The following is a 16,381-nucleotide window of genomic DNA, read 5'->3' on the forward strand; positions in this document are numbered from 1 at the left end:
TTTGGTCCAGAACTCAAGGTGATAAGGGAACAAATGAAGATGCACTTAATGATGGCTTTTCAGGAAATTGGTTATATATTTTTACAACTCAAGCACTGTAGTTAAGAAAATAGCAAGTTTTACATTCTTATACTGGACAGATAATTAAGAAGATATTTAAAGAGAAGCTGTTTAAGAGCATCACAAAGAGTGAAGTCAGTCAGTTGGGAGTTGGTGCTTTGAGTGAAGTACACTGGAGTTGAGTTTGTTGAGTTTGTGAATTCATACAGTTCAGCATAGATCAACAGAGGCAGTTAAAGCCAGAAAATAGGAAGGAACCACAAGATAAGAATAGATAGACAGAGTTAGTTTTAGGCTAATCAGAGTAATTTAGTGAAAAATGGAGAGTAGCCAGATTGAGTTAGTCAGCTTGTAGAGGTGTTTGAGCCAGAATGTGTATAAGTAACTTTTATTTACCTGATGCAATTGTGGCCTCAGAGTCTTATTGCTGAATAAACCCACCCTTTCTAGCTCTTCTGAACTTTGCTGACTGGTTCAACTCAACAGTTCCTGCCCAAACTCTTGTCCAAGATGACTTATTCAGACTGGCTTCTCCTGGATTCTCACCAAATTGCTCTGCTTGGCCTCAAACTACCTCCATCAATCTAGGCTAATCTTCTGGTTCCTTTTCATTCTCTGGCTCATTCTATCTCCACTTTCAGTCTGTCTCTGTAAAACTGTCCCAGTAAAACTGTGCTCTCCTGTACTGATTAGTTTTGTGTCAATTTGACACAGGCTGTAATTATCACAATGAAAGGAGCTTCAATTGGGGAAATGCCTCCACAAGATCCAGCTGCAAGGCATTTTCTCAATTAGTGATCAAGGGGGGAGGTCCCCTTGTGGGTGATTCCATCTCTGGGTTGGTAGTCTTGGTTCTATAAGAGAGCAGGCTGAACAAGCCAGGGGAAGCAAGCCAGTAAGAACATCCTTCCTTGGCCTATACATCAGCTCCTGATTCCTGACCTGCTTGAGTTCCAGTTATCACTTTCTTTGGTGATAACAGCAGTGTGGAAACGTAAGCTGAATAAACCCTTTCCTCCCCAACTTGCTTGTTGGTCATGATGTTTTGTCCAGGAATAGAAATCCTGACTAAGACATCACCTTTCTTTCCTATCTGTTCTCATTTAAGTTAGGTATATCCTATCTCCAACTTCTTTCAAAACCTTTCTCTAATTCATCTTATCTGCCTCTCAATTGAATGTCCTTTTTAAATATGGCTTCTTCCTTCTACATACGAGTATTACGTACATTGTTTCAGATTAAATATGTGTACTAAGGATATATCTGTAATCCAGCCAGAATGATTATTGGTATGCCATTCCAGGAATATCACACTGACTTAGAAGGACTTAAGATAGGATCCCTTGCTAGTGCTTCCATGTTCTGGGGTTAAAATTTTCCTCCACGTTTGGCAAACATATTTACTTTCCATATTAAAGTCTTTGAAATTTTCTTTAGTAAAATATATTGTGAATCTCTGGATAGGATATCTTAGTGTTTTGCCTGATATACTAGACAATGGAGTTTCACTACAACACAGTGTCCATTAATTAATACTCAGTAGAAAGCACTGGATTAGAGCATGTCCACACTCAAGATTTAGGATGACAGTCAAGTTTACTTCAGAAATAATATAGTTTTCATTGAAATTCTATAATGAAATCATTAGTAGCAGTAGGGACAAAATCAGTAAGTTACTGGATCCTGGTTTTTGAAACACTATTTTATTTATTTATTTATTTATTTTAAATATTTTTTATTACATATTTTCCTCAATTACATTTCCAATGCTATCCCAAAAGTCTCCCATACCCTCCCCCCTACTTCCCTAACCACCCATTCCCATTTTTTGGCCCTGGTGTTCCCCTGTACTGGGGCATATAAAGTTTGCATGTCCAATGGGCCTCTCTTTCTATTGATGGCCGACTAGGCCATCTCTGGATGCATATGTAGCTAGAGTCAAGAGATCCGGGGTACTGGTTAGTTCATAATGTTGTTGCACCTACAGGGTTGCAGATCTCTTTAGCTCCTTGGGTACTTACTCTAGCTCCTCCATTGGGAGCCCTGTGATCCACCTAATATCTGACTGTGAGCATCCACTTCGGTGTTTGCTAGGCCCCGGCCTAGACTCACAAGAGACAGCTATATCAGGGTCCTTTCAGCAAACGCTTGCTAGTGTATGCAATGGTGTCATCATTTGGAGGCTAATTATGGGATGGATCCCTGGATATGGCAGTCTCTAATGGTCCATCATTATGTCTCAGCACCATACTTTGTCTCTGTAACTCCTTCCATGGGTGATTGTTTCCAATTCTAAGCAGGGGCAAAGTGTCCACACTTTGGTCTTCGTTCTTCTTCAGTTTCATGTTTTACAAATTGTCTCTTATATCTCGCTGTACTAAGTTTCGAGGCTAATATCCACTTATTAGTGAGTACATATCATTTGAGATCTTTTGTGATTGTGTTACCTCACTCCCTCCAGGTCCCTCCAGGTCCAACCATTTGCCTAGGAATTTCATAAATTCATTCTTTTTAATAGCCGAGTAGTACTCCATTGTGTAAATGTACCACAATTTTGGTATCCATTTCTCTGTTGAGGGGCATCTGGATTCTTTCCATCTTCTGGCTATTATAAATAAGGCTGCTATGAACATAGTGGAGCATCTGTCCTTCTTACCAGTTGGGACATTTTCTGGATATATGCCCAGGAGGGGTATTGTGGGATCCTCCGGTAGTACTATGTCCAATTTTCTGAGGAACCGCCAGACAGATTTCCAGAGTGGTTGTACAAGCTTGCAATCCCACCAACAATGGAGGAGTGTTCCTCTTTCTCCTCATCCTCGCTAGCATCTGCTGTCACCTGATTTTTTGATCTTAGAAATTCTGACTGGTGTGAGATGGAATCTCAGGGTTATTTTGATTTGCATTTCTCTGATGATTAAGGATGTTGAACATTTTTTCAGTAGTTTCTCAGCCATTCGGTATTCCTCAGGTGAGAATTCTTTGTTTAGCTCTGAGCCCCATTTTATAATGGGGTTATTTGATTTTCTGGAGTCCACACTCTTGAGTTCTTTATATATATATATATTGGATATTAGTCCCCTATCTGATTTAAGATAGGTAAAGATCCTTTCCCAATCTGTTGGTGGCCTTTTTGTCTTATTGATGGTGTCTTTTGCCTTGCAGAAGCTTTGCAGTTTCATGAGGTCCCATTTGTCAATCCTCGATCTTACAGCACAAGCCATTGCTGTTCTATTCAGGAATTTTTCCCCTGTGCCCATATCTTTGAGGCTTTTCCCCACTTTCTCCTCTATAAGTTTCACTGTCTCAGGTTTTATGTTGAGTTCCTTGATCCACTTTGATTTGACCTTAGTACAGGGAGATAGGAATAGATCAATTCACATTCTTCTACATGATAACAACCAGTGTGCCAGCACCATTTGTTGAAAATGCTGTCTTTCTTCCACTGGATGGTTTTAGCTCCCTTGTAGAAGATCAAGTGACCATAGGTGTGTGGGTTCATTTCTGGGTCTTCAATTCTATTCCATTGGTCTACTTGTCTGTCACTATACCAATACCATGCAGTTTTTTTTATCACAATTGCACTGTAGTAAAGTTTTAGGTCAAGCATGGTGATTCCACCAGAGGTACTTTTATCCTTGAGAAGAATTTTTGCTATCCTAGGTTTTTTGTTATTCCAGATGAATTTGGAGAATACTCTTTCTAATTTATTGAAGAATTGAGTTGGAATTTTGATGGGGATTGCATTGAACCTGTAGATTGTTTTTGGCAAGATAGCCATTTTTACAATGTTGATCCTGCCAATCCATGAGCATGGGAGATCTTTCCATCTTCTGAAATCTTCTTTAATTTCTTTCTTCAGAGACTTGAAGTTTTTATCATACAGATCTTTCACTTCCTTAGTTAGAGTCACGCCAAGATATTTTATATTATTTGTGACTATTGAGAAGGGTGTTGTTTCCCTAATTTCTTTCTCAGCCTGTTTATTCTTTGTGTAGAGAAAGGCCATTGACTTATTTGAGTTAATTTTATATCCAGCTACTTCACCGAAGCTCTTTATCAGGTTTAGGAGTTCTCTGGTGGAATTTTAAGGGTCACTTATATATACTATCATATCATCTGCAAAAAGTGATATTTTGACTTCATCTTTTCCAATTTGTATCCCCTTGATCTCCTTTTGTTGTCGAATTGCTCTGGCTAGGACTTCAAGTAATATGTTGAATAGGTAGGGAGAAAGTGGGCAGCCTTGTCTAGTCCCTGATATTAGTGGGATTGCTTCCAGCTTATCATCATTTACTTTGATGTTGGCTAGTGGTTTGCTGTAGATTGCTTTTATCATGTTTAGGTATGGGCCTTGAATTCCTGATGTTTCCAAGACTTTTTCATGAATGGGTGTTGAATCTTGAGGAATGCTTTTTCTGCATCTAACAAGATGATCATGTGGTTTTTGTCTTTGAGTTTGTTTATATAGTAGATTACATTGATGGATTTCCGTATATTAAACCATCCCTGGAATAAAACCTACTTGGTCAGGATGGATGATGGTTTAATTGTGTTCTTGGATTCGGTTAGCGAAAATTTTATTGAGGATTTTTGCATCTATATTCATAAGGGAAATTGGTCTGAAGTTCTCTCTTTGTTGGATATTTCTGTGGTTTAGGTATCAGAGTAATTGTGGCTTCATAGAATGAGTTGGGTAGAGTTCCCTCTACTTCTATTTTGTGGAATAGTTTGTGCAGAACTGGAATTAGATCTTCTTTGAAGGTCTGGTAGAACTCTGCACTAAACCCATCTGTTCCTGGGCTTTTTTTGGCTGGGAGACTATTAATGACTACTTGTATTTCTTTAGGGGATATGGGACTGTTTAGATCATTAACTTGATCCTGATTTAACTTTGGTACCTGGTATCTATCTAGAAATTTTTCCATTTTGTCCAGGTTTTCCAGTTTTGTTGAGTATAAACTTTTGTAGAAGGATCTGATGGTGTTTTAGATTTCTTCAGGATCTGTTGTTATGTCTCCCTTTTCATTTCTGATTTTGTTAATTAGGATGTTGTCCCTGTGCCCTCTAGTGAGTCTAGCTAAGGGTTTATCTATCTTGTTGATTTTCTCGAAGAACCAACTCCTTGTTTGGTTAATTCTTTGAATAGTTTTTCTTGTTTCCACTTGGTTGATTTCACCCCTGAGTTTGATTATTTCCTGCTGTCTACTCCTTTTGGGTGAATTTTCTTCCTTTTTTTTCTAGAGCTTTTAGATGTGTTGTCAAGCTGGTAGTGTGTGCTCTCTCTAGTTTCTTTTTGGAGGCACCCAGAGCTATGAGTTTCCCTCTTAGAAATGCTTTCATTGTGTCTGATAGGTTTGGGTATGTTGTGGCATCATTTTCATTAAACTCTAAAACGTCTTTAATTTCTTTCTTTATGTGTTCCTTGACCAAGGTATCATTGAGAAGAGTGTTGTTCAGTTTCCACGTGAATGTTGGCTTTCTATTATTTATTTTGTTATTGAAGATCAGCCTTAGTCCATGGTGGTCTGATAGGATGCATGGGACAATTTCAATATTTTTGTATCTGTTGAGGCCTGTTTTTTGACCAATTATATGGTCAATTTTGGAGAAGGTCCCGAGAGGTGCTGAGAAGAATGTCTATCCTTTTGTTTTAGGATAAAATATTCTGTAGATATCTGTTAAGTCCATTTGTTTCATAACTCCTGTTAGTTTCACTGTGTCCCTGTTTAGTTTCTGTTTCCATGATCTGTCCATTGATGAAAGTGGTGTGTTGAAGTCTCCCACTATTATTGTGTGAGGTGCAATGTGTGCTTTGAGCTTTACTAAAGTGTCTTTAATGAATGTGGCTGTCCTTGCATTTGGAGCACAGATATTCAAATTGAGAGTTCCTCTTGGAGGATTTTACCTTTGATGAGTATGAAGTGTCCCTCCTTGTCTTTTTTGATAACTTTTGGTTGGAAGTCGATTTTATTCGATATTAGAATGGCTACTCCAGCTTGTTTCTTCAGACCATTTGCTTGGAAAATTGTTTTCCAGCCTTTCACTCTGAGGTAGTGTCTGTCTTTTTCCCTGAGATGGGTTTCCTGTAAACAGCAGAATGTTGGGTCCTGTTTGTGTAGCCAGACTGTTAATCTATGTCTTTTTATTGGGGAATTGAGTCCATTGATATTAAGAGATATTAAGGAAAAGTAATTGTTGTTTCCTGTTATTTTTGTTGTTAGAGTTGGAATTCTGTTCTTGTGGCAGTCTTCTTTTTGTTTCGTTGAGGGATTACTTTCTTGCTTTTTCTAGGGTGTGATTTCCGTCCTTGTATTGTTTTTTTGTTTTTTTTTTTTCTGTTATTATCCTTTGAAGGGCTGGATTCGTGGAAAGATAATGTATGAATTTGGTTTTGTCGTGGAATACTTTGGTTTCTCCATCTATGGTAATTGAGAGTTTGGCCAGGTATAGTAGCCTGGGCTGGAATTTGTGTTCTCTTAGTGTCTGTATAACATCTGTCCAGGTTCTTCTGGCTTTCATAGTCTCTGGTGAAAAGTCTGGTGTAATTCTGATCGGCCTGCCTTTATATGTTACTTGACCTTTCTCCCTTACTGCTTTTAATATTCTATATTTATTTAGTGCATCTCTTTCTTTAGGTTTGGGAAGTTTTCTTCTATAATTTTGTTGAAGATATTTGCTGGCCCTTTAAGTTGAAAATCTTCATTCTCATCAACTCCTATTATTGGTAGGTTTGGTCTTCTCATTGTGTCCTGTATATCCTGGATGTTTTGAGTTAGGATCATTTTGCGTTTTGTATTTTCTTTGATTGTTGTGCTGATGTTCTCTATGGAATCTTCTGCACCTGAGATTCTCTCTTCCATCTCTTGTATTCTGTTGCTGATGCTCGAATCTATGGTTCCAGATTTCTTTCCTAGGATTTCTATCTCCAGAGTTGCCTCATTTTGGGTTTTTTCAATTGTGTCTACTTCCCTTTTTAGGTTTAGTATGGTTTTGTTCATTTCCATCACCTGTTTGGATGTGTTTCCTGTTTTTCTTTAAGGACTTCTACCTGTTTGTTTGTGTTTTCCTGTTTTTCTTTATGGACTTGTAACTCTTTAGCAGTGTTCTCCTGTAATTCTTTAAGTTAGCTATTAAAGTCCTTCTTGATGTCCTCTACCATCTTCATGAGATATGCTTTTATATCAGGGTCTAGCTTTTTGGTTGTGTTGGGGCGACCAGGACTAGGTGTGGTGGGAGTGCTGCGTTCTGATGATGGTGAGTGGTCTTGATTTCTGTTAGTAGGATTTTTACGTTTGCCTTTCCCCATCTGGTAATCTCTGGAGTTAGTTGTTATAGTTGTCTCTGGTTAGAGCTTGTTCCTCTGGTGATTATGTTAGCCTCTATCAGCAGACCTGGGAGACTAGCTCTATCCTTAGTTTCAGTGGTCAGAGTACTCTCTGCATGCAAGCTCTCCTCTTGCAGGGAAGGTGCCCAAATATCTGGTGTTCGAACCTACCTCTTGGAAGAAGTTGTGTTCCACTCACCAGAGGTCTTAAGATCCCGTGGAGGGTCCTGTGAGAAACTTGGGGGTGTCCAGAAACTCAGTGCACAAGGAAACCTGGTGCTGGAGTGGACCGGAAGGGACTTGTGCCCCTAATCAGGCCGGGTTATCTGCTTCCCTAGTTAATGCAGTCTCAGGTCCCGTGAGATTGGATTGGAGCAGATGCTGTGTTCCACTCACCAGAGGTCTTAGGATCCTGTGGGGGATCCTCTGTGGGTCCTTGCAGGTGTATGGAGACTCCCTGGGCCAGGAACCCAGGTGCTGCAGTGGACCGGAAGGTGGTCAGATGTCTGGAGCCCAAAAAGGGTGCTGCCTCAGAAGCTCTGTGGCTCCCACCTGCCCCAGAAGCTGTCCGCTTCTGTGTGCACACTCTCACCTGTGCAGACTACTTTTCGGCAGAGTCCCGGGACCAAGATGGCTCCTGCCATTCCTGAGGCCAAAACCTTCCGGGCTGGGTGGACACCTGTCCTCTAGCAGGGGAGGTGGTAGGATGTCTGGAGCCCCAAAAAGGGCGCTGCCTCAGAATCTCTGTGGTTCCCTCCTGTCCAAAACACTATTTTATAACGAATTAGTTCCACAATAGTAGAGAGATTCAGGAGGAAGGAAGGAAAGGGGACAGGGGATGGAGGTAGAGAGGAAGCCTGTAGTATCTTACAGTGACAGAAGTTGAAGAAATGGAAAACAAAATAAAGTATAAAATAGGGCACATTTCAAAAACTCCAATAAAAAATAACCAACACATTGGTAAACAAAAATTAACAGTTAATAATTAGGAACACAATAAATTAATCAAACAAAGACATTTCCCATATCACTGAAGTATACTGGTTAAACTACATAGTTGAAATAATTAATAAGAAAATCATTTATCATTATAATATTTTTATCAAGTAAGATCCTACGTACAAATTAAAATTAGTGGGTAAAAGGTTATGTAGGAACAGGATATTCATGTAGTCTCAAGTAGAAAAAGAAAAAAAATAGATTTGTCATAGTGATTCTAAGAAACACTGTCTTATCCAAACCATCAAGATGTGAATCACAATGAATATATACAAATATGAACACATGTTCAAAACATGGTGCAATGAGAGGCACATCCTTTGTGTGGGAGGCACAGACTCCTGTTGCATACTTTCCAGAAATCTCTGGAAATAATAAGAGAACTCTCTGAAAATGTTAGGGTTATAAAACATCAATGTACAAGCAAAAAAACAAAAAACAAAAAACAAAAAAAAAAAAAAAACAAAACTCAGACAAACAACAACAACAAAACACAAAGAGGGTCAAGTTTTTAAAGTATCAAGTTATGAAGATGGAACAAAATCAATATTTTTCAAAGATGAGCCTAAATGATTACTAGATAGAATATACCACAGAAATTTGAACTCCCCACCAGATCTTTTGTGAGTTACATCCTGGAACCTGTATTCATTTTTATTTAATTTTATGTTTTATTAATTATTTTATTTATTCATTTTACATCCTGCTTGCTGCCTCCTCCCTTTCACCACCTCTACAATCCTTTCCCCATGCCCCCTCCTCCTCTCATCTGAGCAAGTGGGGGTTTCCTGGGTATCCCCCACCCTTCAAGTCTCTGTGAAGCTAGGAGTATCCTCTCCCACTGAGGCTACGCAAAGCAGTCCAGTTAGCACATATCCCATGGACAGGCAACGTCTTTGGGGATAGCTCCCACTCCAGTTGTTCCAGACCCACATGAAGACCAAGCTTCACATCTGCTACATGTATATGTAAAGACCTAGTCCCAGTCCCTGTATTTTCTTTGGTTGGTGGTCCAGTCTCAGAGAACCTCAAGGTTCCAGATTAGTTGATTCTGTTGCCCTTCCTATGGAATTCCTAATCCCTTAGGGGTTTAATCGTTCCTCCTATTTTCCTATAAAAGTCAGTACACTGTTTGGCTGTGGGTGTAATTATCTCTCTGAGTCAGCTGCTGGGTGTCCTACCAGGGCAGCCATACTATATTCCTGTCTGTAAGCATAACAAAGGATCATTAATGGTTTCAAAGATTGGTGGGTGCCCACAAAATGGGTTTAAAATTGGGCCAGTTATTGATTTTCAATTCCCTCAGTCTCTGTTCCATCGCCTATGTCTGCACTTCTTGCAGACAAGGTAAATTTGGGGTAGAAAATTTTCTGGGTGGGTTGGTGTCCCTGTTCTCATGGCTATCTGGCCATCCCTCCTACCCTACTCCACATCTGATCCTGAAACACCCATTCTGCACTCTGGAAATTTATTGCTTATTAGACAGAATATCCCTCAACAGTTTGAACTCACCAGCAGATCTTATGTGGGTTACATCCTGGACCATGTTATTTTTAAATTCTTTTAGGTAGAGTTCTCTAGAGGAACAGAACAAATTGACTGTAGATGTATTTATTATAAAAATGGCTTATTACATTGGCTTACCCACAGGGATGGGTATAGCTGAGTATCAGTTACTGTAGGGTGGAAGCCTCAGAGACAAATACACTCAGATGGATAAGAGACAAGGCTTTCCCACAGACCACTTATACCATTGATGTCATTTGGAGAGGGTGGGTTTATGCCCTTAGTTAATTCCCTTTGACAATGCTCTCACCGGCATTCTCAGAGATGTGCTCCTTGTGTGCTTTTAAGTCCCATCAATTAGAAAATCAAAACCAGCCTTCAGAATGTTGCTCCTGAGAGGAGACAATGTAACAACACTTGTAACCTTAGTAAGTTTTGGACATTAATTCGTACTATTGAAGTGAGATTAAATTTCAAACCACACACTATGTTTCTTTAATATAATTAACACAAACCTGGGAAAAGAAACAGAAATATTTGGCAGTATTTTATCACTCCATTTTAAGCCTAAAATTTTCTTTAGAAGTTATGGAAAAGAACAATAAATTTTAATTCAAAATAAGGAGCACAAACTGTGCTAATAACAATAAGCTGAAGATTTTGATAATCAGGACAGAAATGAGCCCAGCATCTACATGGTCATTCCTACAGTGTTCTTGTTACATAAAAATCACTATGGAGACTGTATAATAGAGAGATTTCTGCTTTATTTCATAAGTGTTTCTGCTTTTCCTTTGGCCTTAAAAAAATGCATACTGGGGTCTGAACACCAAGTGTTCAGACTAAACTCCAAACTCTGACTCTAGCAAGATGGGAAGGAACATCCATCCATAAGATGCTCTATATGCCTCTTAAGTTTTCAATTTCCCAACTTAAGATTTAATACACCAGTGTGATAAGCCATTACAGCTCTTAGTTGAAAACATGTAAATCTGTAGATACCAAAATATACATTGCTGTACTATACATGAAATTGCCTATTTGGGAAGAGAAATCATAAAGTCATAATTGTTATGATGTTAAAACCTCCAAATAGAAATTGTCAAATTGTTAGCAAAGCCAAAATTTCCGGTTGACTTATCGATAAGATTTTAATTTCCTTTGGGCTTACACTGGAGTTCACACAGCCTTCTGGTAGAATCATCCGCTCTGCTAAAAGAAGGTGAACGCCTCTGTGAGAATCTAGTAGCTGACAGGCTGATGCTTTTCCTTATGCTTTGTTCTGGTGAATTGAGTTTAAAATTATCAAGTGTAGGAAAGAAAAAGAAAGAAACTAGGAAAAATCTGGCTGCTCTCTGGACAGCCTGACAGCATTAACCATTCTCTATGGATGATCCTGTCTGGACCAGTTCTGGGAATCCATGATGCCCATGACTGTGCTGCATGTACAGTTTCACTCTAGGGCAGCTTTGGTTTCTGCCATTCTTTTCCAATTTCTGAGAGATTTAGAAGGTGGGTGTCAACATTAGATTTAGGACCCTGAGTAATGATACACAGGGAACACTCTCAGGAGAAATGATTTTATGTATCACCCAGGGAAATGAGTATCAGCAAGGGAGTTACACTGTACACTGTTTGGCTTGGTTAAAGAATTTCTACTTATTTCTGTATATATAAGCAATCCATTGGGTTAAGAGGTGACTCAATGCTCTTTTATGTAATTATTTGAAATCTAAAAAGAAAACAAAAACAAAAAACAAACTTGAGTTTCTAATTTGGCTAATTTGCAGTGATAAAATAAGGGTTACATGGTAAGACACAGTGATTAAGGTAGCATATCCTGGCTGGTTGATATTCTCATCTAAACCAATTTATTTCCTGGAAGGTATGAGGGGGCTATGAGAGTGAAGAGAAAGTAAACACTACAAAGATAAAAATGCTTAGTGACGTCATAAAAGTTATCTAAATAACTTCTATGTACAGGAAATGTACATTTCACTTTCCTAAGAAAAACCTTCCTCTGGAATACTTGATCCTGGTTTCTAACATTTCCATGGGCACCATGAACACAGTATTATTTTCTATGTCCTATTAGGAAACACAAGAAAGGAATAGTGTGCTAATTGCCCCAGGGGAGAAATCAGTTCAGCCTCTCTATTCTATTCCCAAAAGATTCTCAATTTTCTGCTCCTGCAATTATCATGCATAACTTCAGGGACTGATGTAATTGCTTACAGAATGTAAAAGGGACTTCAGCAATGCAGTGTCCTGTTTTATCTGTCTAAATTTTGGAGCCAGACTTTTCAAGTACATAGCAGTCCAAGCAGAAAGCGTCCCCACTCTCATGACCCAGGGTCAGCTCTCCTGCCTGCTATAGATAGTGAGGGACAAGGGAGGTGAGGAAGGCATCTCTCCCTCATCTGTGCCACAGCCCAGAAGACAAGAGGCAGGGCTGACTCTTCCACATTCAGACCCTTGGGGATGGATCAGCTGCAACCTCATATTCAGGGCCAACTCTGCCCAGGTAAGGAACAGGGCCTGCTCTCCCAAGTGCCACAGTAGGTGAGACATAAGTCTCCCTCTCCCTCTCCCTCTCCCTCTCCCTCTCCCTCTCCCTCTCCCTCTCCCTCTCCCTCTCCCCCTCCCCCTCCCCCTCCCCCTCCCCCTCCCCCTCCCTCTCCCCCTCCCTCTCCCTCTCCCCCTCCCTCTCCCTCTCCCCCTCCTCCTCCTCCTCCTCCTCCTCCTCTTCTTCTTCTTCTTCTTCTTCTTCTTCTTCTTCTTCTTCTTCTTCTTCTTCTTCTTCTTCTTCTTCTTCTTCTTCTTCTCTCTCTCTCTCTCTCTGCCAGTTTTCCTGCTTGAGACTGGCAACAAGTAGCAAGAGGTGAGTGACAACTCTTCTGTGCACATGTTACTGAATGGCAGACAACTGGTGGGCCCATCTCAAATACATTTTCATCCACAGGGCTGGCTCACCAGTGTCCCTACCATGAGGGTTATATCTACTGTACTGTCCAGGTGAGGTGTTAGGCCTGCTCTCCTAAGGGCTGCAGAAGGTGAGAGGCAGAGCCCGCTTTCTTCCTCTCATTACCCTGTCAGAGTCAATTCTCCTGCTTGCTGCAAGACAAAAGGGAGGGGAGGGAGGGAATCTGTCCTTTGATGATGCCATTGTATAGCATACACGTGGCTGAGTAGATGTTGAGGGGCAAAGGGGAGGAGAGTATCTCTCTCTTGTCCACATTGTCATAAGAGAAATGGGTAGGGTCAGGTCTCCTACACTTGTATACTCCAGATGGCTACTTGCACTTCTTGCAGTATGTGGAGCTGTTCTTTGAAGTACTACAGCTGGCTATGGACAGGATCAGCTCTACTGCTCTCATGCCTCCTGGGCCAGCTCCCTCATCCTACCCAGGTGAGAGGTGGGCCCAGTTTTCACAGCCCTCAGATATTAACATGTTGCAGGTCAGTAGAATACACTAGGAATGTCAACGTGATCTTTGGTGGTAACAGTCTCCTACTGCTTCAAGGCCACACACCCAGACATGTACTTTGTCACAGAGGACACTACCAGGGCCCCACATGTTATCACCAATTACTCACATCAGGCTCTTTCTCACTACTCTCAACCCTCTATTTCTGCTTCTCTTCATTGTGCTCACAGTCTTCTAATTCTTTTCCACTTCTCCACCATGTACTTGCTCCTCTTAGAGGCATTTGGGGTCTCTGAGTATCCAGGTTTGTCTGCAAAATGTTTTCTGGAGTGCTCTCCCCTGCTCGCTTATGCATTATGATTCTGAGCAGTAGTTATCTTGGGCATGGTCTGCCTTCTCAGGCAGTCTCAGTGCCCAATTGGGGGTCATATCAGGATAGCTTCCTATCCAGACCCCATGGTGCCAGTCTGGTGGTCATCTTGGGCTTGTTCCTTCCTTGTTCAACCTGCCCAACAGGCCCCATGTGAGGGTCCTCTGTCTCAGACTCACTCCTGACCAGGACCCTAAATCCTATGTGGGGTTCTTCTAGTCTCTGATTTGCTCCCAGTCCTGGAAGCCAGCAGAGCCTATGTGGCATGACATTGGTGGTCATTTCAAGCTGGCTCCCAGTAGGAACCCCCTGGCACTGGGCTGGTGGTTGATTGATGCTAGCTTTTTTCAAGGACAGTTAGGCTACTAGTTATTCAGATGTTCATAGGTCAGAACACTGAACATAGACATAGCCTCTCTCCTCTTTGCCACCAATTGACACACATGTAACACAACAGCCACACCTGCAAGGCTTCTAGGGGCAGATCATTTTCTACTTTCAAGTATTTATGGCCTTTTCAGCCTCATCCACATGGCTTCTTAATTTCTCTAGAAATCCACACTGAGTGTAGTAGTCAATTTGAAAATCACTGCGGGAAGACTCACTGAGAAGATAAGTTTGACCAAAGTCCAGTCGACAGTAGCTGTCTCTCACTCACTTTCTTTATTATCTGGTATATGCACTGTGGTTCAGATATAGCTTCTGTTTGTAGATCCATATCTTTCTTGTAAGCATGGGTCTCAGTGTGGTAGTGATGCAGTTGTGGATCTTTTTGTTTTGGCATTATTTTTATTAGATATTTTCTTCATTTACATTTCAAATGATATCCCCAAAGCCCCCTATCCCCACTCCCTGCTCCCCAATCCACCCACTCCCGCTTCCTGGCCCTGGCATTCCCCTGTACTGGGGCATATTATATTTGCAGTTGTGGATCTTTGAGAGTTGTGGAAAATTAAAAGATCTTTAGGTAAATTTGTGGTCTATGCTCAGTCTAGATTGGGGTATTTTGACAGATTCTAGCTAGGTATCCATGCATTTGCTGGCTGCTGAACCTGTTCCCACCATTGCCATCTGGAATGAGGCAACACACTCAGCAAGTGACCACTCATAGCTGACCCAGTGCTGGCGCCAGACTCCTGAACCTCAAAAACTGTGGGTTAAATACATGCCTTTCTTCACAGTAGCCTGCGACACTTTGTTAAAGCAATGATTTTTTTTTAACATATTGTATAAAGAGAGGTCAAATAATATCACCAGTTGTCTAGGTACTGCTGCTTGGTTCTTAAAATTTGAAGATAAATAGCAATAGGGGAATTCCAGGGTGGGAAGACTGGAGTGGGTGGGTGGTTCAGCCTCATAGAAGCAGGGGAAGGGGGAGGGAATAGGAGGTTTCTGAAGGGGATACCTGGAAATGAGAAAACATTTGTAATGTAAATAAAGAAAATATCTGATAGAAAAATGGCATAATTATATGTCTGTTATAGTGGCTTCATACATAGCTATTTTGAGTCAACATAAAAGGAGCAAAGTAACTCAAAATGATTGTAATGATCTAATGATCAAGGTTTCACTAGCCACATTTTTCCCACTATTGAAAATTTCTTTTCCTTTCTACTTATTCATAATTACTTAGTAGGCCAAGGTCATTTTCAAGATTACTTTCATGAGAGCTAATAATAGGAGACAAATTCTCTAATAAATTTACAGTCAGTTTTATTATATCAGTTCTTCCAAATATTCTTTATTGTGAAGTTTCAATGAACATCAACAACACATTGCTGGGTTTTTCAGCCGAGAGTTTCTCACTGTGCCACTATTGGTGTGGGTGTGTACTGAGAAACTGCATGCCTAGCAGGTAGCCAGGTAAGGCTGATGCTGTTTATTCTGACTGCACACTTTAATAGTCATAAATCAATTTATCTTTACTCTATTATAGGGGATATTAACTAAGTATATTATCATTTTGTCATGATAAGTCCATTCATCATTAACAAGTTCTCCAACCTACAGTATATTCATTTTCTAAAACCTTTGGGCCATAAAAATGGAAAGTACTCTGAGACTTCAAGTCCTGTTTCCAACACATACTCATTACATTCGAATTAGCTTACCCACAGCCTGGGTGCAGTCTTCAAATAGAAAGAAACTGTAAAATTAATTTAAAATGCTGCTAGCCCTCAAAAGAAATGAATATAAGTGATAACATAAAAGATAGTTTTAAAGGAATATACCAAATGAATCTATCTCATAAGATAAAAATGCCTGTTTTTGATTCCTTCTAAAGTAGAATTCTCTCAGTGTTACTTTGCTTAATACAGAAAAGAGAGTCAACAGTAAGTTAATTTCATTCTTTATCTTGAAATACCTGCTTCCTCTAACATTAAAAAATGCATATGTAGTCAGAAGGGCAGATGATCTTAGGAGATTCCTAGAAAGGATTGTCTATCAATATTGACTTTTTTAGACTAGTGTAAAGTACTCTACTCACTGGTATTTGCCAGACAACCTCGACAGTGGCCTCCAGAACTGAGTTGGTCTACTTTATCAAACTGCCATTCTTTAAAAAAGAAATGCTTATAAAAATCAAGTTATTGATGTTTTGTGATGTTTGATAATGCCTTCCTTGTGGTAGCTAGGAATCACTAGATATTTCTTAGATACAAACGTTCAATTTAATTAAAAATGAGAATA

The 16,381-nt window shown here is 40.1% G+C and overlaps 1 non-coding gene across 1 annotated transcript; it reads right to left on the reverse strand.

Moving 5' to 3' along the window:
- Nucleotides 1–14,043: 14,043 nt before the first annotated feature.
- Nucleotides 14,044–14,175, reverse strand: LOC115030495 (small nucleolar RNA SNORA17). The gene has a single exon (XR_003836089.1). It is a non-coding gene; the product is annotated as a small nucleolar RNA SNORA17 (small nucleolar RNA).
- Nucleotides 14,176–16,381: the final 2,206 nt, after the last annotated feature.

The sequence above is a fragment of the Mus caroli genome, unplaced genomic scaffold, assembly GCF_978045245.1.
Source record: "Mus caroli unplaced genomic scaffold, Mus_caroli_1 scaffold_2, whole genome shotgun sequence".
NCBI classification, from domain to species: Eukaryota; Metazoa; Chordata; class Mammalia; order Rodentia; family Muridae; genus Mus; species Mus caroli.